General features: G+C 37.5%; 1 pseudogene; it reads right to left on the reverse strand.

Moving 5' to 3' along the window:
- LOC103751973 overlaps positions 1 to 23971 on the reverse strand; it is a 44707-nt pseudogene that overhangs the window by 13821 nt on the left and 6915 nt on the right.

Below are 23971 nucleotides of genomic sequence, written 5' to 3' on the forward strand. Positions count from 1 at the left end.
GTCAGTAAATCTAGGGGCATTGTAGTTGCAGCACAACTACTTATCTGTGCTGTCTCATGATGGGAAAAGCCTTATGGGTCTGGCTGAGTGCACATGCAGTGTGGTCTGTTGGGAAGTTATTGACATTCTTCTATCTATAGCACTTCCCAAGGAAAAAACACAGCCTTTGGATGAAAATATCATGGAATGCACGTCTCTCAAGGATACTGGAAGTACACAATATCCAGTTGTGTGGTGACTGGGGGACTATCGAATCTCTGCAACTAGGTACTGGTATACCCAGGCATAAAGCACAGACCATCCACCTGGCTTATATACCCTTACTGTCCACAGATCCACATATACCCTGGGATAACCCAATGCACTGAGATATGCCAAGTATAGGGACATTCATTCCACAACTGCCTTGCAGTGGTAGTTGTAGTGACATTATCACCCAGTACAGAGTTGTGCATCCCATTACAGGATCCATACTACGCTGTTTTATACAATGTAGTGCGATAACACTTAGTTTGACCAGTTTACTTAGGATCACCCCTTCCATTAGAAACAGAATGTCATATCCTAGGCTTTTGCGGTGTTGATCCTGTCTCGGGAGGATGGAAATGGCTTCGATTGATGCCTATTAGTAGTCATGTGATACCCAGATGTTCAAATCTGTCCAGATGGCAAGGGTAATGGGAAAAATGCACCAAGACATCAGTCAAGTTGACAGGGAACTCTTTACAAACCAGGCCACAGAACACATTTACAGGCTGGGCATATCTATACTAACAGGAGAAAATGTTGTTTTCTGTAAACATCCTGCACAGAAATGCAGGGTGGACATGGGGAAGTGCCTGCTCTCTCAAAAGAAGCAAGGCACTTTCTCATGCCTCATCAGTGACATTTTTCTTGGTCTATGATGAAATACAGTCTCTCCCAGGACGAGTGAGAGACAGCCCATTTATCAATGGGACTGTCAGGTCCATAATGGGCCATATTGATGCCATTAAAGCAATTTTAGAACCATGACAGAGTGACCCTTCCTGGGGTGAAGCTTTTTGGCCACTTTGTCACTATAGGAAAATGTATCTGATCATTATACTTTACTCCCATGTCAGAGGGAGTCACAAGTCCTAACCCACAGTGCTCAGAGTTGTCTGTATCTCAGTCTCACTTCCACACATATCTCCTCCTCTTGTATCACTGTGTTCTCAGACAACAACTGCCGCCAAGGCCCCAACTATGGCATGAGGAGATGATCCTCCTTCTTAGAGACAATCCTCAAGGAAGCTGGTCCTATCTGTAGCAGAACATCTAGTGGGGACAGTGGTGGATACCCACCACTCCATCAAGTTGGATCTTTCATCCCTTGATGGAATGAGGATCTGTTTTTACATGTAGATTTTATTTCATTTCATTTATTTTATTTTATTTTATTTTACTTTGCCTTTTTGAGACAGGGTTTCCCTATAGCTCCAGCAGCCTCAAACTCCCTCTGTAGACCAGGCTCGGCTCAAACATACAGAAAGCCCTCTGCCTCTGTCTCCCAAGTACTTGGAATAAAGGCATGCACCACCACACATGGCTAGTTACCCCCCTTTTAATCTGAAATGTGCTGTGTGGAATTTTACAAGGTAATCCCCATGTGCAGTACAAATCAGTCATGGCTAGAAGTCATACAGTCCATAATTTAGTCCACTGGCTTCTTTGATCAACTCCTCTGTCTGTCCAGGACTGGTGGAGCACAGTTGGACTGCCAGTACTGTCCATGAGACTTGCGGCCCCTGCTAAACCCAGCAGTGTTCCAGCTGACAGCTGTGAACAGGGGCAGGGTTCCATTGACTCCATCTCTTAAAGCCCCACGTGTGGTGTTTTTACATATTCTACAAGTGCCATGACCTCCTGTGACTCAACTATTATGGGACTATTACTTAAGTGTTCCCCTATGGGCAAGGTAGGCACTCCATTTAGAGAAACTGAGTTTGAGCCACCAATAACTTTGGAGTGGATAAAAAATAATTTAGACATCCGGCAATGGGGTATGCAGTGGACTCTAGGACTTTCCCTTTTCCAGTGATAGACTTACAAGCCTGTAAGATTTTATATACTGCTGCTAATTTGTAGGTGAAATGAGTGCTCACAGATTCTACAACAGGACTTATTCAGCCAAATTTAAAAAGTTAATTTTTGTTAAGTATATTTACTGGAAGGAGAAGCAACCCACCCTCAATGCCCCATAGTGTGCTTGATATTTACCTGAGCTTATGACGTTTATACTATCCAGCTGCATTTATTTATGATGGTGACTACATCATTCTTGTTCCTCCTTCTGATTTTTTTTTTTTTTTTTTTTTTGGTCTTTTAATTTTTTTGAGACAGGGTCTCTTATAGCCCCTGCTATCCTGAAACTATGTAGACCAGGCTGGCCTTGAACTCACAAAGATTCACCTGCTTCTGTCTCTTAAGTGCTGGGATTGAAGGTGTTCACCACCTTCATTTCAGCACCTCCTCATTTTTACAAATATTTAATCACTATTTTTTCATGTGTATGAACTTATTGCCTGCATGAGGGTGGGTGCATCCATGTCATGCAATGCCCACCAAAGTCAACAGAGGGCATTGGATCACCTGAAACTGGGTTTACAGATGGTTGTTAGCATTGATGTAGGTGCTGGGAACTGAATCTCAGTCCTCTGGAAGATCAGCTAGTATTCTTAAAGACTGAGCCATCTCTCTAGCCCTGGGATTTATTTCTTTGATGTTCATATTATTTTAGAATTTCAAACAATGTATTTTGGTTATATTTAAATGCCCATCCCCATGCATTTTACTATTTTTGAAAGAAATACTAAGTTCAATTTGTGTTCCCCAAATGTTCTCTAGTGTGGGTCTCTCCTTTCCAGCCTTGACAACATGCCCAGCATCTTCCTTCTTGTATCCTTATTTGGAGATTTTGAGTAAATGTTACCAAAAATAAAACCTCATGTATTCTTTATAATATCAATTTTCCAAAAGTCAAACAATAAGATCAAAATAATTTCATGTCCTAAAAATGTGTGGCTAAGGTGTGAATATTTTTGGCCAAATAACCTCAATTCCTCTGTTAAAAACTACTTCCTAATATCCTGTTATCAGTAATTGCAACCTTATGGAATATGAGTAAGTCGGGGGGGGTTCCCAAATCAAGAATGTTCTTAGTCCTTTATAAGAGAAGTTGAGGGAGTGTCATTAACCCTTCAGCCATGTGGGAATGGAACAAATAAGTGTCCTTGTCACATATCAGTGGACTCAGTATCCAGGTAATTTTATGGTGATAGTATCTAGTACTTTCCAGTCCCTTGTGTTCTTTATATAACCCAGTCTAAAGTCTGCTGTTATATCAGCCTAAGCAGACTCTGTATCCATTGGGCTTTTTCTGGAATTTTTTTTCCTTAGTTCTTATAGTAAGTGGAGCAATGAGACAACAATTACAAAATAGCACGATTCTGTACCAGAGAGGGTCTTCATTGAGGATCTGATTGGTCACAAGAGGCTGAGCATGGCTGTTGGTAGCTCGGGTTTTTGAGAACATGGAAGGAAGCAGGTGTGGAGCAACTTGGAGATTTCATGTTCCAGGGCTTCCATTGGGATGCCAGAGGATCATGCACCATGGAGAACACAGGAGGTGGGAGGTACCCAGAAGGTTACAGGAACTCTGGAGACTGAGGGTACATGGGAGATAGAGCAGCAGTGCCATCACTGAGTGGATCTGGAAAGTAGCTGATTCCATGCCTGTAGTCTAGGATCCTGTGCATGGCCTCTCCATGTGGAGAAAACCTGGGCTCACTACTTGGCCTCTCAATACAAATGATCCAGGACATATCTAGCAAGCTCTGCAGCAGGTGGAGTTATCCCTTCCACATCTTAGTCCTATCCCTCCAATAAAGACGTTTGGAAATGGCTTTGATTTTCCTGTAGATCTTCCCTGGGTGATGGACTTTACATTCAACAATTTCCTACTCCTGAAGAAAGACCCTGACTTCCCAATCATTCCATGGTATAGGAAAAGGGCCTGAAGGTTGCGCCGCTTCCTGGTTTCCATTCTCTTCACTTAGTGCCAGGGCATTGGCCAAACTTCCATTCTATGGTGCTGTCCCTTTCCCTCCTGTGCTGCATCCTATTCCACAGTGGAGTAGGAACTGACCTGACTGTGCCTGATGGGTCACCTGAGTCTGAAGTGGAGAGGGGAGAGCTGTGTTCACTCCTTGATCTTCTGGAAGTCTCTCCTGTGATAAACCAGTTTCTTTCCATCAATCAACCAGTCTCACAAGACAAGCCATTCTCATTTTGTTTACCTTAGAAAATTTCATTTGTGTACATGTATATAAAATTTGGTCAATACTCACACAGTTCTTTTTCCTCATATCTGTATAACAAAAATTGAAAATTTAAATTATATCAATATTAAATATTCTAAAATCAATGCATGAAGAGAGAACATGTATCTCTTATAATTTTTATTATGAAAAGGAAGCTTAACACACACACACACACACACACACACACACACACACACATATATCCAGAGCACAAATGGGTAACAATGGCACTGTTTTGTGAGATGTAGGACAGGAATGTGTGATGGTTGCAAACCATTTTATGTACATACATAAAATATGACAGTCATAAGAGTTTATGCTGTTAGTACAAGTAACTCAACTAAAATTTCTTCATACCCTGAGTTTTTAAACACAGATAAAGTGAAAATAAAGGCAATAATCGTAATAAATTCTCCTTAAGAAAAGACCATGGTTGGGAAATGATTCTATCAAGCTCAGTGCTCCTAGGTACCCCTAGTGAATACAGCACAGACACACCCATACTTTGATTTTATATCATACTTGTCTCTTTGCATCAGAATGAGACTCACTATCTGCACATGAGATAGGTGTTATATTTTAGTGTCAGAAATATGGAATTGGAGAGCAATATCTGATCTTAGATGTGTGTCAGTCAGTGCAACTGAAAAAAATTATATTTGGTATCCCTGAAGTCTCAGTAAAGGGCTAGTAAGGGCTGTTAAATTTCCATGTGCTGACAGGACAAGACGTCTACATTAAAATCTGAGTGGAATATTTAGTCAAACATATTTGTCTGGGGCTATTACTTTAGCACCTAATGAAGTTCCACTATAAAGCCAGAATGACACAGTTCACGCAGTCACAGAAGTCAGAGAACTTTTAACTGTGGACATGTGTCCATTGGGAAGATTGAAGGGAGAGAGCTCCCTGCCACTATGGGTTTTACTATCTACAGCACACCGAAGGTAATTCAGGCATGCATTATGTTCAGCTCATAGGGCTATGTGTTTGTGTGAGAACACAGCACAGGCTTGATTGATCTTGTGAAGACAGTCTTTCAGAGCCTTTTAAAAATTTTCTACATGTATTCTGCTTATATGACAGCTAGTGATGTGACCATATGTACACTTCAATGAAGAATCTTGTCTTCTGACTAATAGTAATAGGAAAATACAACCTAAGTCATTCAACTGGGCATGCTCAGTACTACTGCCTAGTTTCGCTGTCAGAGTTTCATTTCTCAGAGCTTCGAGAAGTGAAGTCAGTCTCGACACACCACTTTTATCTGTACCACATTTACCCATCTCTGGAAGTTCCCTACATTTTCCAGAATAATCACATATTAATGAGAATTCAATTCCTATTATCTCCTCTCAATGTAAATACAGTGCCCAGAGTTTAACACAATATGTGTTGGGAAAAGCGCTGTGACCAAGGGTTATATATATTGCCATTTCTCTAAGGAATTAACTTCTGTAATTGACTGTTAAATTGAATCAGATTCAAAATATGACAGTGACATGTTCAGCGTGTGGAATTCATAAGATCTGAGTGGAAACTCCAAAGAATTCAAGAGCATGTGCAATGATAAATATCTGTGAACCTGAAAAATAAATTCAGAGAAAGAATACTACCATAATGTCTGTGTAGAAAGCCATGAAAAGGAAGAAAGAAAACCCATAAAAAGTTGGGAATTGAAAGGATCATTACTCAAATGTATTGCCCTGTAAAAATCAAACATTTTCATGATATCCCTTAAAAACAAAAACTAAAGAAAAAATTGGTTTTTTTCACTTATAATATTGCTGAGCATTTTTCAAATCATGTTTACATTAATAGATTCTCTATAGAGTAGTTTGTATTTTCAAGTTCAATCCTGAGCTCTGTTGTGCTGCACAAAATCACTCAAAATCACAGATATTTTCATGAGATTACATAATTTTCTAATGTAAACTATGTACTATTTCTCACACATATAATATACAAGTAAATCACATAAATTTGCATAGGGCAATTCAGGACCCTTGAGATACGTGACCTTTTAAGTACTGTGCTAAATCCAACTCAGAGCCACTTATCCTAGGTATCTAACACTACGTAAAATCACAGTGTGAAGTATGGAACATTTGAAAAGCTACCACATGTATAGCAGAGCAAATAAGCTGCCTTTCATGATTTCTACTCTTTTGTTGGCTAGTAAGTCATGAACATTTCATTACATGAACAAAATCAACTCCCAGAGTCTCAGGTATTAATTATTTGGTCTCTAGACATCAGGATTCAGAAAAAGATTTATGGAAAGGTGATTGGATGATGATCATGATGTCATAGGTGTTCCTCCATTCAGCCATGATTGGAAGGGTTTAGGCTATTGATGTACAACATTGAAGCACATATTTTGCCTCAGTCCTCTGAAAGGACTTCTCTATCTCTATCTCAATCTTTGTTCCTCCCTGTCTCTCTTTCCTTCAGGATGAGAACTGTCCCCTCTGCCACATGGTTACCAGATTCCTACAATTTATTTCTCTGTAAGCCATATCTACAGAAACAACTATGTATCAAAAACTGTGTAACTTTTTTTTTTAAGGCTTTTCACTTTGCTTCATATTTCAGGTCTTTTGTCACAGCAAAGGAATTTCACTCACACATAACCATTGTGAATTTCTGTCTGTAGTCATCTGTTTTCAGTACATATTGTAGAAGGTGAACATACATATAAGCAGTTCTTTTTGTTGTCTTAGTCTTAAAAGAACTTTGCCGATAGTCTTGCATGTTTACACATTTCTTTCAATGTAAAGGAAAAATCAAATCCATGTGTTCAGTTGTCCCACAAAGAGGTGGGGGGGGGCAGATGCAAAGAAAAATAGTGAGAATTTTTAAATATGTCAGTACTCATAAATTAGGATTAAAAGGACAAGGCCAGTTTATCTTCATTATATTTACCATAATGTCTCTAATATATGACATAATCTCTAATAAATAGGTCATGTATATTATTTTAGAGTAAGGCCCAAAGAAACAGATCCCTGGGAAAAACCAATCCACAGACTTACCCAAATTTGAAATATTATCCTTGTATTAACCTTTGCTTATTTTCTGCTGAAAGATGTGGGCGTTTCTATTTGGAAGGAAGACAGTATTTTTTCATAGAATTTCTTTGTTAAATCATTAAACACATGATTGATTTATTAAAATATAAACTTATATGAAGCTTTAAAACAGTTTCAAAATAATTTCAGTGCATTTTATTCAAAATGTATCTTAAAAGAACTAAAGAAACAGGATTTCTTTAAATTAAGAGAGTACTTGGATGTCATTACACACCATTTTCAAAAATCAACAGTCCCTCCACCTGAGTTTTTCTTTAAGGGAGTGATGTTAAATAGGTTAACCAGGCTCTGGTGGATGGACTCATACTTAAGGACATTTGGGGACACAAACTTGGCTTGACGGGCTTTAACATATATGACAGAATGCATGAAAACTGTGTGGAGGCTATGGGAGGTGCAGGTAGGGGAAGGGACCTAAATATTTTCAAGATGTGTATATGAAATTTGCAAAAACTCAATATTAATTATGCCTTGACAACATCCTATGGATTCATCAGTTCTCATTACATTTCTTATAGGTTGAGCTGATTGTAAAGGACTTACCACACTCTTCACATCTATAGTGTTTCTCTCCAGTATGTATTCACTGAAGCCTTCTAAGATGTGACAATTGACTAAAGGACATGCCACATTCTTAACATTTGTAGAGTTTCTCTCCAGTATGAATTCACTGATGGGCTCTAAGTTTTGACATTCCACTAAAGGACTTGTCATATTCTTCACATCTGTAGAGTTTCTCTCCAGTATGTATTCACTGATGTGCTCTAAGACTTGACATTTGATTAAAGGACTTGCCACATTCTTCACATTTTTTGGGTTTCGGTCCAGTGTGTATTCGCTGATGTACTCTCAGATGTGACATTTGACTAAAGGACTTGCCACACTCTTCACATCTATAGGGTTTCTCCCCAGTATGAATTCGCTGATGTTTTGTAAGACTTGACAGCTCACTAAAGGATTTGCCACATTCTTCACATTTGTAGGGTTTCTCTCCAGTATGAATTCGCTGATGTTTTCTAAGAGTTGACATTTGACTAAAGGATTTGCCACATTCTTCACATTTGTAGGGTTTCTCTCCAGTATGAATTCGCTGATGTTTTCTAAGAATTGACATTTCACTAAAAGATTTGCCACATTCTTCACATTTATAGGGTTTCTCTCCAGTATGAATTCGCTGATGTACTCTCAGATGTGACATTTGACTAAAGGACTTGCCACACTCATCACATCTATAGGGTTTCTCTCCTGTATGTATTCGCTGATGTGCTCTAAGATTTGATATATGTCTAAAGGACTTGGCACATTCTTCACACCTGTAGGGTTTCTCTCCACTATGTATTTGCTGATGTGCTCTAAGACTTGATAATCGACTAAAGGACTTGACACATTCTTCACATGTGTAGGCTTTCTCTCCCGTATGTATTCGCTTATGTACTCTGAGATGTGACATTTGACTAAAGCACTTGACACATTCTTCACATTTGTAGGGTTTCTCTCCAGTATGTATTCGCTGATGTGTTCTAAGAGTTGATGTTTCACTGAAGGACTTGCCACATTTTTCACATTTGTAGGGTTTCTCTCCAGTATGAATTCGCTGATGTACTCTCAGATGGGACATTTTACTAAAGGACTTGTGACATTCTTCACATTTGTAGGGTTTTTCTCCAGCATGAATTTGCTGATGGTCTCTAAGACTTGACATTTGACTAAAGGACTTGACATATTCTTCACCTCTGTAGGGTTTCTCTCCAGTGTGACCTCTCTGATGTAATTTGAAACTTGACATCCAAATAAATGACCTGTCACATTCTTCACATCTGTAGGGTTTCTCTCCAGTATGAATATATTTATGCTTTCCAAGATTTGAGAAATGGGTATTGGACTTGTCACATTCTTCAAATTTGCACAGTTTCTCTACTTGATACACCCTCTGATGCGTTCTAAGAGTTGAGTTCTCCAGGGAAAGCAAAAGAGAAGAAAACATTTCAATATGGAGAATAAGGCTGAGACAATCACACACTCAGAGGTCCATAAAGAACATGTAATATGCATGGATCAAATGTCCAACGTTGAGAAACATTCAAATGAACAAAAATAAAAATCTATAGAGTAAAAGACGGAGATGAAATCAAAACTAAATGACAAAATTTATTCAATAAAAATAAGCTATAAAATATATGAGATATACAGCAACGCATGCATATACAATCACTTAACAAGCCATAGACAACATGAGAAAAATAGTAAGCAAAAAAATCAATACTTAATCCTGTCTGGAAAAAATACCAACTAATTTCAAAGGCAGGAAATTTGTAACAATTTCAGATCGCTTGTCAAGAGAGACCAGAGGCAAAACAGCATGAAACAATGTAAAAATACGTTTATCATACTGAAAATGAACATTTTAACTAAAATTGAGTTGTAGAAAATGTATCGCTTAAAATTAATGGAGGAACACCCACAGCAACTCCTCACCATGGACCAGCTCAGTGCACCTGGAGGGGGGAGTCTGGGTCAGTAAAAGTTGCATCAGTGCTCCTCTATAATAGAAGGAGGGAGGGAAGGTGGTTGTTTCATTCTTCACAGACCTTTCCTCTCTGCCTTCTTTCCTTTTCTATAACTTAAAATAATTGGTACATCTGACAGGTAAAAATTCAAGAACATTCTATACTTATCAGTAATCATAACGTAAGATGAGCCTCAACACGAAGCAAATACTAGACAGCGGCCAAGGATGGAGTGTGCTAGATAGGCCGAAAGTCCCCATGCATTTGAATTTGCTTTTTACTAATAAAACATCATCCTAGTCATAATAAAATAGATACATCTCAAAATGTAACTTGTGTTAAAATCACCACTTACTCCCAACCACATGATTCTATTTTCATAAAATGGCACTGGAACAAATACAAACTTGAGTTGCTTTTCATTAAAAAAATTTACTGAGGATGAAGTTCATTTGAAGAAATTTACCAATTAATGGCAAGAAAATCATCACTTCAGAATTTATGGAAGCAAACAAGATACACAGAGGAAAAAGACAGTCTCATTCATGGGAACAGAAGTGAGAGCAAAAAGTAGTTGATGAACGCACCATGTTCCAGGAGGAATCCACCATTAGCGACACAGAAAACAAAGTAGAGCTCAATATTATTACTAATAATGATTAATATTAATCAATGTTTCTAATAGCCAGAACACCAGCAAAATCATCCTGAATTAAAAAATTCTCCCATAATAATATTAAATTAAAACTGTCTCAGGTCACCAATTAAAAGTTAGAGTCAAGAAGAGTGGGTTCAAAGTAAGATTCAAGTATCTCTTCCATCCAAGAAACACACTGAAATCACATTCAGAAACAGAGCGCAGAAAGGAACAGCTAAAAGAATATATAAACAAAGAGGAATATCAATTCCCATAGATCATAAAGCAGATTGCAAGTAAAGGTAGGTATAAGAGAGAAAATGATTGCTATGTATTAGTAGACAGAACTTTTTATAGAGAACAATTGCAAAAATTTTAATGTAATGTAAAGATTCCTAATTTTATAATATAAAGACCAAGTAGAAAAAAGCTTAAAATTGATTCTGATATAAAAATATTAACAATGTCAGTCCACCACCTTAAAGTATAGTAGACTTTCCCAAAATTTTGGGGACAAAACCCTCAAGGTCTGAATTATTTCATAGGTAAACAGGATTTTAATGACTGTTACTTAGATGAAGAATGAAAGTTTTTCATATTATTCTAGAAAAGATCACATTGTGGGTTGCAAAGCCAGCATCATCTAAAACAACTGTTTTTAAAACTTGACTGAACTGCTTGCTTGCCCATGTCCAAGCACAAACATTTGGCTGCTTCTCTTTGAGTAAATCTTTTCAAAGACTTTACCTTTTGGACTTAACCTTTAAAAGCTCCCATCCCCTCCCACTTAGTGCTGCATTCTCTAAATTGGCTCAGAGAAGTGCAGTGTCTGGCCAGGGAAATGAATTTGATGATTCAGAAAAAGTGAAAAATAAAATATGATCATGTATTTTTAAATAATAGTGGAAGAAAATTACAAGTAATCTAGGAAGGAAATGAAAGTCTGTGAAAAATATTTATTGAGTAAATGTCATTTGAATGAATTTTGGGTCATTGTTACACCCAAGATAGGAATTTTCAAATTCCTACAAATTTCTTCTTTGAAGAAAAAAAACATTATCGATAAAAATCATGACCTCAAAATAGGTGTGAAAAAAATAACATAGAAATGGAATTCAATTTTCTCCTGAATGAAGACAAACACTGTGCATTAGATGATAAGAAACAGCCAACAGAAAATGAAAAAAAATCAAAACACAGAATATAAAACATTACATGAACTCCATCACTCCATACATTGGAAAAAAAAAAAAAAAACTGACTAAAGACTGGAGAAGGGAACCAAAAAAGTGCTAGTAAAAACAAATTAATAAAAATACAGGTATGAAGAAATTGTTAAAAAAAAGACTTCAGTGAAATACAAATTGCCATTAAAGAATAACTGATAACATGTTCAAAAAGCTAAATGAAATGGATCTAAAAGAAATGAATTCCTAAAGATATTTGACCTGTCAATATTAAATGCAAGAGAAAGAAAATGAAGCAGCATTTCAATATCACCAGGAAATGACAGCCCAAGTCTAGATGGGATCATTACTGTTATCTCACAAATAATTTTTTGTCATTTACTTAACATTACATTTGGAAACCAAACAAAAAGAAAGCACAGCTACACACAAACTCAGATATTACCCATGTATCAATATTTTTGTTTGAATTTGTATATTACATATGTGAGCATTTAAATAGATTAGGACAGATAACGGCATGTGATGTACTTTTTTCGCCCACACTTTTTATTAGTTCTGAGAATTCCAAAGTGTATTTTTATCAAATTGTCCTTTGCTCCAAGAAGTCCTTGCAAGTCCATCCCTTCACGACCTACCCAGTATTTTGCTCTCTGATTTTCTTTTTCGTATATTTTTTACCCAAATATAAGATTTGCACTGAACTGAACATAACCACTTGAATATGGGGTCGTCCATGGAAAGAAGATGACATACCTGGGGCCACACCCTTGATGAACATTGACCCAAAACCTATTAATTACCAATAGCTTCTGACAAAGGGATGGAATTTGTGCCCAGCTCCCACTCTCCATTCTGGGATTAATGGCATCCCACCACGCCCAGTTCGTTGTTTGGATTTTGGATGTTAGCCATGGTGAATGGATCACAAAGTCATTTAAATTACATTTCCCTTATGTACATTTCTTTAAACTTTATTTTTTAAATTTTATGTGTATCCGTGTATTGTCTGCATGTAGGTAAGTGTATCATGTTGTGCAATGCCTGTGGAGGTCAGCAGAGGTTGTTGGATCCTCTGGGACTGGAGTTATGGACGGTTGTTAGCTGCCATGTGGGTGCTGAGATTCAAACCTTGACCTTCTGCAAGAACAACCAGTGTTCTTAACCACTGAGCCATCTCTCCAGCCCCTGATGTACAACATTTTAAAAGATCTTAGACATTTCTATTTTGTCCTTGGAGAACTGCCTGCCCAGCTCCTTGTCCCATATTCAATGAATTGTATATAATTTGACATTTAATATTTTGAAGTTCATCACACATTCTAGATATTAATCCTTTCATACCAACAGGATTTGATGACAAGATGCAGCTACTGAAGATACTACACCCATGAGCTATAGAAGACAAAAGGAGAAATTAAGCTGGTACTGACTTCAAAGCTTCATCTCTACTGACTAGAGTCCATAGTGCTTTGTATGCCACCATAGAGAAAACTGATCATCAATTTTACCAAGATGTGAATCCTGTGAATTACAAGAAAACGGTTTTGGCAAGGTATGTGCAAGAGTGACACAAATATTTTGAGAGTTAACACTTTCTAATTGGACTTAAGGTGTCTTTCATAAGGTAGAGACCATATCTGGCATGAATATGAGGCTTAAGAGTCATAGGAGAGAGCATAATACTATTATTCTGTTAAATACCTATAGTATTAAATTACTCCAAATGACTTATTGTTACACCAGTAGACTAATGCATCTTTCATTTGTCAGTAATGAAGCTTCTGTATGCAGCACATGGTGAATCATACAAAGACTCACAACCGACTAATGTGCAGATAATTAGTTGCATAGTACCTATCCCCAAGTAGACACATATATCAAAATATTGCCTCTGAAGCCACAGGGATTGCTGCTGAATAGGAAAAAAATAAAATAAAATAAATAATTGAGTCACTGATAGTGGACTAATACAAAGAAATAGTGATTTATAGATAATTGGATAATAACTCATGAAATCACAGCATTGGTGACAGCATGTACAAGTCCCACATAAGTTCAAGACAGGCAAAATCCCTGAATAGATATGGAGAGGTTGGTAAAAAACACCAATGATACTTGAGGAAGTATTGGCCACCAGAGGCTTCAGGGAAGGGGAGAAAGTTTCTCTTTCATGGGTGGGATTCTTCATAGGTTGAAGATAGATAGATAGATGATGGATAGATAGATAGATGATGGATAGATAGGTAGATAGATAAAGAGAAAGAGGGAGAGACAGAGGGAACATGAAATTGGGCAGGAATAGTAAACGGCATACAGATAGGAGAGAGTATCTAAATACTATCAACCTATACTATATGAAATAGTTTTTTAATTTAATAAAAATTAAAATAAATTGAACTCGCAGAATACTATGCACAGGAAAACAAAATTCACTATATTGTGAAAAGATACATTGGTTTCTTACATGAAATATTCACATGATTAATATAATGGGTTTTTTAAATATTTTATTTTATTTTTTTAATTTTATGCATATGACTGTATTGCCTGCATGTATGTGAGTGCTGTGGTGGAATGCCTTGGAGGTTGGAAGAGAGTTTCGAATTCCCCTGGAACTGGAGTTAAGAACAGTTTGTAACTACCATGTGGGGGCTGGGAATCAAACCCGGGCCCTCTGAAAGTTAATATAATGGGTTTTTTAAATATTTTATTTTATTTTTTTAATTTTATGCATATGACTGTATTGCCTGCATGTATGTGAGTGCTGTGGTGGAATGCCTTGGAGGTTGGAAGAGAGTTTCGAATTCCCCTGGAACTGGAGTTAAGAACAGTTTGTAACTACCATGTGGGGGCTGGGAATCAAACCCGGGCCCTCTGAAAGAGCAGTCAGTGCTCTAACTGCTAAGCCATCTCTCCAGCACCATGGTTATATTTTCTTATTGATTTTTTTGTATGTGTGTGTGAATTTCATACACAGCATCCCAAAATGGCTCCTTCCCATAGCCCCCCTGCCCTCACTGAAGCCCATATATTCTATCACACCTGTTACTCCCCACTGTGCTGTCAGTGTCCTCACCCATTCCCCAGTGCAAGTCCATCAACTGAGTTTAGTCAGCCTATCTAGAATCCCTTGTTTTAGGAAAATCAGCTCTAGCAGCTGATCTAGCAGCAATCAGTTGCCAACAGTCCTTTAGACTGGGGTCTGTTGTTCATTTTCCACGTTCTATGCTAGGTTACTGCCTGTTCTTTGCTGGGACTTGTATATGCTGACACCTTTGCCATAGAATCATATGAGCAGGTACCCAGGAGCTCCTATGTCCCTGTTTCCATATGGTCATGCCCATCCTCCCTGGCTCTTACAATCTCTCTGCTCCCTCTTCCACTGTGGTCCCTGAGCCTTGGGTGGATGAGTTTAATAAAAGGGTCCTGTCCAAGGATCATTGTTTAGCAGACTCTTGATCTCTACACTTTGACCATTTGTGATCTTTTGTGTTCTTGGCCCTCCCCTGCATGAGGGAGCTTCATTATTGAGAACTGAGAGATTCATTAGTGTCCTCTTCTTTATCCCTGGTCCTCTTCTTTATCACTGTTCTGTGTTCCATGAGCCTTTGGTGTAGAGGATGCATTGTAGATGTGTCACTTAGGCCTGGGCAACTCATAGACAATGTCCATGTATGACCAGTTGTGGTACTTGGTAATAGTCTCTGGTATAAAATGAGCTTCTTTGGTGAGTGGAGACTGGGATATTTCTCTGTAAATATAAGGATACATATTTTGCACATAGTAAGAAATCACATTAGTCTAGCGATGTGAGAGTTTTCAGGTTTTCTCTAAGATCTATGACCATGCCGACCATGTGTATTAGGTTATTTTACAGGACTACACTTGAGTTTCATCTCTTTGAGTGGGATTTTAGTCAAATTAGGTAGTTTTTTATTGCCCCCAAGAAAAAAGTGAGACTACCATGCCAACAGAGTATGCTGTGCTGGCCATTGATATGTTTATTTGGTCTTGAGGCTGGTGCTGTATCATCCATTGATACTTTCCCTTGGCACTTTCATAGTGCTCTCCAAAGGTATGAGAGCTCACATTCAGGGGAAGTGGCTTCTAGGCCAGTTGCAGCTCTAATTCTGCAAATCCTTTGTCTGCTGTTTGTTCTGTCTTTGGCAATAGGGTCTTAACTTCAGGTTCTAGGAGGCCATCAAGGGCTGTGACAATAGCCTGAGTAATTTTGGGACTCTCTTGGATTACCCAGGCCAACAACTCTAAGGAAGGTATCTCCTGTCTGGCACTGTTTCTTGCTATATAGCCTTTAGCTATACACATGGACTCTTAAAGAAATATACTGATCAATTTAATCTTTGATTACACTTTCTTTTTGGGTATTTAAGACCATAGAGTTGACCCAAATAAACCAATTTATTTTTACTATTAATGTCATTGGAGGATCTGTTTTACAGGGGTTTCATAGGGTTGGGAGGAGACCCTGGCTCCTTTCTTTTACCAGTTCCATCTATGCTGAAGATAAGTCAAAGGTCCTGCGTGACTGTGGCTGCCATCACTTGGAAGAATGGAGGAAATATTTCCTCTGTGTTGACTCCCTTCTTTGTAGACTGGATAGTGGTTCAAGTCGATCTGGTAGGGTTTCCATGCCCTCCCTGAACAAGAGGACAGGTGACTTACCAAATTTACAGGATATTTTGAGAGATGCTCAATAGTCCCCTGGAACTTAGTTGACCATGAAGGGCAAGGAGGAAAAACTGTCCTTTAAATCCCTCTAACCAAATTATTATAGGCCTCAAAGTATGGCTGTTAAACATCCAAGAAGGTTAGTTCCACCAGTTTGATACTTTTAATTACTATGTGCTATGTAGATAAAGCTTGAGAAAAAAACCAAAAGTTTTTAGATAAACCTTGACTAGACATATAGTTTGTTCCTTGAACTAGTTGTATGAATAATTTGTCAGTAGGTTGTTGGAATAATTTGGTTCCCTCTGGCTTTTTAAAACTAGATATGCATTATTTATCTCTCCCACTGTCTAACACTTCCACCATGGTTTCCCATTTAAAGTACCCCCATTTTTCCCCATCTCTCTCTACATAATACCCTTCTCCTGTGGTCCCATCTCTCTTGAGCAGACCTAAAGTCAACAAAGGAAGGCTTGACTCTCACTGAGGAACAAGGAACTATAAAATAAATCCACATATCAAATTCACAGTGAAAAAATAACATGAAAAACACAAATGATATATCCCCACCAAGTACCAATGATCCTGTAGAGGAATACATTGAGAATGCCCTAGACATCTGTAACACAGGTCATGGAATTCAAAAGAACAATTATACACATGTAAAAAGAATTTAATGAATTTACAGAACACACAAAGTAATCAAAGAACTGAAAGAAGATAGGAATAAACTTCTGAATAAATTCAGAAAAGAGTTAGAAATATTGAAGAATACTAAGGCTGAAATGAAGAAGGAAGTGAAACACTCAGTAAGTCAATTAGAAATGACATGAGAGAGCCTCACCAATAGGATGAACAGGATGAATGAAATGGAAAACAGAGTATCAAGACTGGAAGATAAAGTGGAAAAACTAGACCACTCAAGCAAAGATTATGAAAAATTTAAGAAATCACAAGAATGGAACATGTAGGAATTGTGTAACACCATAAAAAGACCAAACTTAAGAATTATAGGCATACAGGAAGTAAAAGAATCCCAAGATAATGGTATGGACCAGATCTTCAGCAGAATCATGGAAGAAATTTTCCAAAATTAAAGAAAGACATGCCCATACAAGTACAAGAAGCATAAAGAACACCAGACAGGACCAGAAAAGAAACTGTCCATGGCACATCACAGTAAAAACATTAAATGTACAAAACAAAGAGACAATACAGAAAACTGCAAAAGAAAAACAAAAAGTCACAAAAGGAAAACCCATTAGGATTACAGCTGAATTTTCAGTGCAAACTATGAAAGCCAGGAGAGCCTGGAACAAAGTATTCCCAGGTTTAAATGACCACAGATGCCAACCCAGATTACTACACCTAGCCAAAATGTCTATTATAGTTGAAGGGGAAAGAAAAATCTTCCGTAATAGGAAGAATACATAAATAGGCTGAAGGAATTACAAAACCAGCCCTTCAGAGAGTTCTGGAAGCAATACAAAGAGCTGAAGAAAGGAATGACTATACCCAAGGGGTTGCAGAAAGAAATTCAATGAAGGTATAACTGTGGAAAAGTACAGCTATATCAAGAATGTAAACAGAAATAAAAATTACAGGATTTAATACTCATCTTTCATTAATAAATTTAAACATTAATGGACTGAACTCCCCAGTCAAAATACACAGGCTAGGTGAATGGATTAAGAAACAAAACCCATCTTTTTGTAGTCTGAAAGAAATTCATCTCACTTTCAAGCACAGACACTATCTCAAAGTGAAAGGATGGAAAACAATATACCGAGCAAATGGTACTAAGAAAAAAGCAGGCAATGTATTCAAATATCTGACAAAATAGATATTAAAACTAATCAGCAGAGACAAAGAGGACAACTTCATTCGGATCAGAGGAACAATGAATCAAGAAGAAATTACAAACATGAACATATATTCACCAAACTCTGGTGCACCCAACTTCATAAAAACAGTAGTACAGGACTTTAAGACCGAGACTAATTCCAACTCAATAATAACAGGGGACTTCAAAACCCCACTGTCTCCATTAGATAGGTCAACAGGGCAGAGAGTTAATGGAGAGGCATCTGAATTAAACGATACCATATATCAAATGGACTAAACAGACATCTACTGAGTATTCTACTCAAGCGCCAAAGGACATACTTTCCAGCACCTCATGGAATCTTCTCCAAAATCGACCATATACTGGAGCATAAAACAAACATCAACAAATACAAAAAGACTGAAATAATTCCATGCATTCTATCAGACCACAATGCAAGAAAGCTTACAATCAGCACTGGAAGAAGCCCTAATCACCACATGAACACATGTAGATTGAACAACACACTCCTAAATGATGAATGGGTCAAAGAGAAATTAAGAAAGAAATAAAAGTATTCCTGGAACTAAATGAAAAGGATAATACAACACAACAAAACCTCTGGGACATGATGAAAGGGTCCTTAGAGGGAAGTGTAAAGCTCTAAGTGCCTACATCAAAAAATTGGAAAGAACACAAATAAATGACTTAATGTTGCAACTCAACATACTTGAAAAGCAACAGCAAACAAAACAGAAACCCAGCAGACTAGAAAAAATATCAAAAACCAGGGCAGAAATTAATGAAATCGAAACAAAGAAAATAATTCAAAGTATCAACAAATCTAAGAGCTGGTTCTTTGAAAAGATAAACAAGATTGACAGACCTCTAGGCCAGTTAACCAAAAGAAAGAAAGAGCACCTCCAAATCAACAAAAGCAGAGATTAAAGGGGAAACATCACAACAGACAACAGAAAGATACAGACCATTATAAGGGAATACGTTAAAAACCTATATGCTACTAAATTTGAAAACCTAAAAGAAATGGACGGATATCTAGAGGCATGGGAACCACCAAACCTAAACCATGAAGAGATTAACAGCTTAAACAGATCCATAACACAAAAAGAAATTGAAACAGTAATACAAAAAACTCCCGACTAAAAAAAGCCCAGGACCAGATGGATTTACAGCAGAATTCTATCAGACATTTAAAGAAGATCTACATCCAATACTACTTAAGTTATTAAAAAACATAGAAATGAAGGGAGAACTTCCAAATTCCTTCTATGTAGCCAGCATCACTCTAATACTAAAGCCAGGTTAAGATACAACCAAAAAAGAAAACTATAGACCCATATACTACTTCAGTTATTCAAAATCACAGAAATGGAGGGAGAACTTCCAAATTCCTTCTATGTAGCCAGCATCACTCTAATACCAAAGCCAGGTAAAGATACAACCAAAAAAGAAAACAATAGACCAATATCCTTAATGAACATAGACAAATGGTACTAAGAAAAAAGCAGCAATAAATATCATAAATCATATAAATGGCCTCAAAGACAAGAACCACATGGTCATCTCAAGAGATGCAGAGAAGGCCTTTGACAAAATTCAACATGCTTGTATGTTCAAAGTCCCAGAGGGAAATGGACTGGAGGGAACATAGATCAAGACAATTAAAACCATATATAACAAACCCACACACAACATCATTCTAAATGGAGAAAAACTGGAAGCATTACCATTGAAATCAGGAACCAGACAAGGTTGTCCACTATCTCCACTTCTCTTTAACATAGTACTTGAAACTCTTGCAAGAGCAATAATACAAGAGCAGAAAATTAAGGGAGTAATAATTGGAAAAGAAGGATCAAATTATTCCTTTTTGCAGATGATATGATATTATATCTAAGAAATGCAAAAATTCCATGCAAAAACTCTTAGAAATTATTACCATGCTCAGTAAAGTGGCAGGTCACAAAATTAACCTACAAAAGTCTGTAGCCTTTCTATATACCAATAACAAACAATCAGAGAAAGAACACATGGAAACACTCCCCTTCACAATAGCTGCAAAAAAATAAAAATAAAATATCTCGGAATAAACCTGACCAAAGACATTAAATAGCTCTGCAATGAAAATTTCAAATCTTTGAAGAAAGAGATTGGGGAAGACATCAGAAGATGGAATGACCTTCCATGCTCATGGATTGGAAGAATTAATATTGTGAAAATAACCATCCTATGAAAAGTCATATATAGATTCAATGAAATGCTAATCAATATCCCTATAACATTTTTCACCATATTGGAAAAAAACATCCTAAGGTTCATGTGGAAACACAAAAGACCTCGGATAGCCAAAACAACCCTGACCACTAAGAGTAATGCTGGGGGGATTTACTATACCAGATTTCAAGCTGTACTACAGAGCTATAGTCATAAAAACAATATGGCACTGGCACAAAAATAGACCCATAGATCAATGGAACAAAATTAAAGACTCAAATATGAGCAAAAGCAATTTCAGCCACCTGATATTTGACAAAGGGACCAGGAATATTCACTGGAGGAAAGACAGCATGTTCAGCAAATGGTGCTGGCAAAACTGGATCTCCACCTGTAAAAGAATGAAACTAAACCCCTATCTTTCACCCTGCACAAAAGTCAATTCCAAATGGCTCAAAGACATCAATGTAAAACCTGAAACTCTGAAACTGTTAGAAGAAAGCATTGGGAAAAACCTAGAAGATTTAGGTGTAGGAAAGGATTTTCTAAACTAGACATCAATTGCTCCAGAAACAAGGGCAAGAATTAACAAATGGGACCTCACTAAACTAAAAAGCTTCTGTACATCAAAGGAAGCAACCAGGGAAGCAAACAGAAAACCCACAGAATGGGAGAAAATCTTCACCAGCGACACATCTGACAGAGGTTTAATAACCAGAATATATAACGAACTCAAAAAACAGAGAACCAAGATGAGAAACAACCCAATTAAAAGATGGACTAAGGAGCTGAACAGAGCATTCTCAAAAGAAGAAGTAAATATGGCTATGAAACATCTTAAAAGATGTTCAAAATCATTAATAATTAGGGAAATGCAAAATAAAACCACTTTAAGATTTCATCTTACCCCAATCAGACTGGCTAAGATCAAGAAAACAGATGACACCAAATGTTGGAGAGGATGTGGGGAAAGGGGAATAATGGTCATCCACTGCTGGTGGGATTGCAAACTTGTTCAACCCCTATGGAACGCAGTGTGGAGAACTCTTAAAAAACTACAAATGAACCTACAATTTGACCCAGTTGTACCACTCCTTGGCATATACCCAAAGAACTCATCCTATTGCAAATATACTTGTACATCCATGTTTATTGCTGCTCTTTTGACAATAGCTAAGAGATAGAAGCAACCTAAGTGTCCCTCAATTAACGAGTGGATATTGAAAATGTGGTTCATTTATATGATGGAGTTTTACTCAGCAGTAAAGAAAGATGAAATCGTGAAATTTGCAGGCAAATGGATGGAACAAGAAACTCTTATACTAAGTGAAGCAATACAGACTCAAAAAAAAAAAAAATCAACATATGTTCTCCCTCATATGTGGATCCTAAAGCCAAACCCTGATAAGTGAGTATGTAACCAGACATAAGTACAGGAACCAGGATAATAGAAATGAAACAGGGAGGTAAAGGAAAAAGAGAAAGAGAAGAACAGTAGGAAACAGGTCTTAATAAGGGACATATGGATTAAAAGTTGGTTAGTTTAAGGGAGGGGGGAGGGAAGGGTATACAAGGAACCTAGGCGATAAAGGGAAAGAAGGAGCTCAAGAAAGGTAGAACCACTGGAGAAGTGTATTATTAAGGGAGAAAGAGGGGAAGTGGGGGCATCTTAAGTGAGAAAACCATGATGGAGGGGTGAGATAATGCAAGAGATAAAGCCTAGCTAGTTTTGAAAACCAGAGGGAACCATATTACTCCTACAACCTACTGACAAATTATACATAGCAGATCAAGAAATATATGTCTAGGAAAGGTTTATCTGAGAACAATTGGTCTTTGCTCAAGATTTATCTACATGACACACAGTAATTAAAAGTACCAGAGTGGTGGAACTAACCTTCTTGGATGTTTAACAGACATACTTTGAGGCCTATAATAATTTGGTCAGAGGGACAGAAAGGACAGTTTTTGTTCCTTGCCCTCCTAAGTTGACTAGTTCCTGGGGACTATGAGCATCTCTCAAAATGTCCTTAATGGTGGTGAGTCACCTGTCTTCTTGATCAAGGAGGCCAAGGAGGCCCCACCAGATGGACTTGAACCAGTGTTTAGTCTATAAAGAGGAGGGTCAACACAGAGGAATCATTTCCTCCATGCTTCCAAGTGAAGCCAACTGTGGTCGAACAGGACCTTAGACCTTATCTTCACATAGGTGGAACTGGTAAAACAAAGGAGCCAGGGCCACCTCCCAAGCCCATGTGAACCCTGAGGAACAGATCCTTAAACGACCTTAAGAGTAAAAATAAATTGGTTTATCTGGGCCATCTGTATGGCCTCAAACACCCAAAGGGAAAGTATAACCAAAGATTAAAGGGCTCAATATAATTTCTTAAGAGTCTATATGCATAGCTAAAGGCTACATAACAAGCAGCAATACCTTCTTTTGAGTTCTTGACCAGGGTAGCCAAAGGGATTCCCAGATAGTAACGCAGCATAGTGCTGGGAAAATGAACAGCAGAACCCAATCTTATCTAAAGGAAAAGTGACAACTGATTACTGCTAGATGAGGAACAGCTGACCCTCCTAAAACAAAGACCTCTAGATAGGCTGACTAGATTCACCAGAAGGGCAAGTAGTGGGGAATGGCTGGGGGGTGCCAACAACACAGCAGACAGTAACAGGGACATCAGAATATAAGGGCTCTAATTGGGGGAGGGCGGCTATGGGAGGGTGACATCTGGGAAGTGGGTGTATAGTGGAGTGAGATGGTTTGGAATGTTCTGTGTGATATACACACACACACACACACAAATCAACAAAATTTTTAAAAATTTATTATATTTGTTGAGGAAGCATCGAAATTTACATCATGCTAATTATTAAAGGTTATAATACCACTGAAATCTACCTGATCGCTTTATACATATACACAGGCACCAAGGTTCCAAGTGCAACTGATTACGACTAGTAATAATCAGATACACACAGATTAGAGATGCAAGCACCAACATCTCAGTGTTAGTAGCAAAAACAACGAGTCTTTCTGCAAGGAATAATATATTCTAAAATGAAATGGAGATCTTTTTTAAAGGTTAAAAAACTCATTCAATTTTATGTCTTACAGGGCTTATACGTGAAAGAGATGTACTGTTGCTCTGGAGTGTGTTACTGAATATGTTAAAGCTGTAGTGAAAAGCTTCTAATCAAGTAGTTATTAAAAACTAAAAAAGTATAATGATTAAAAAAATAATTCTTCAAAGCATAAAAATTTGCTCCTTAGTAATTAGTAGATGTGATAAATATTTTCCATTGAAATCTACCTGATGAGTTTATATCCATGCTCAGATGCCAATGAGCTCAGAAAGTAACCGACTGTGACCAGTAATAATCTGATGTATAGAGGTGAGAAACGCATGTGCAAACATCTTAATGTCAATTGCATTAAAAATGAATTTT

Source organism: Nannospalax galili, unplaced genomic scaffold (assembly GCF_000622305.1).
Source record: "Nannospalax galili isolate Female #2095 unplaced genomic scaffold, S.galili_v1.0 scaffold348, whole genome shotgun sequence".
NCBI lineage: Eukaryota > Metazoa > Chordata > Mammalia > Rodentia > Spalacidae > Nannospalax > Nannospalax galili.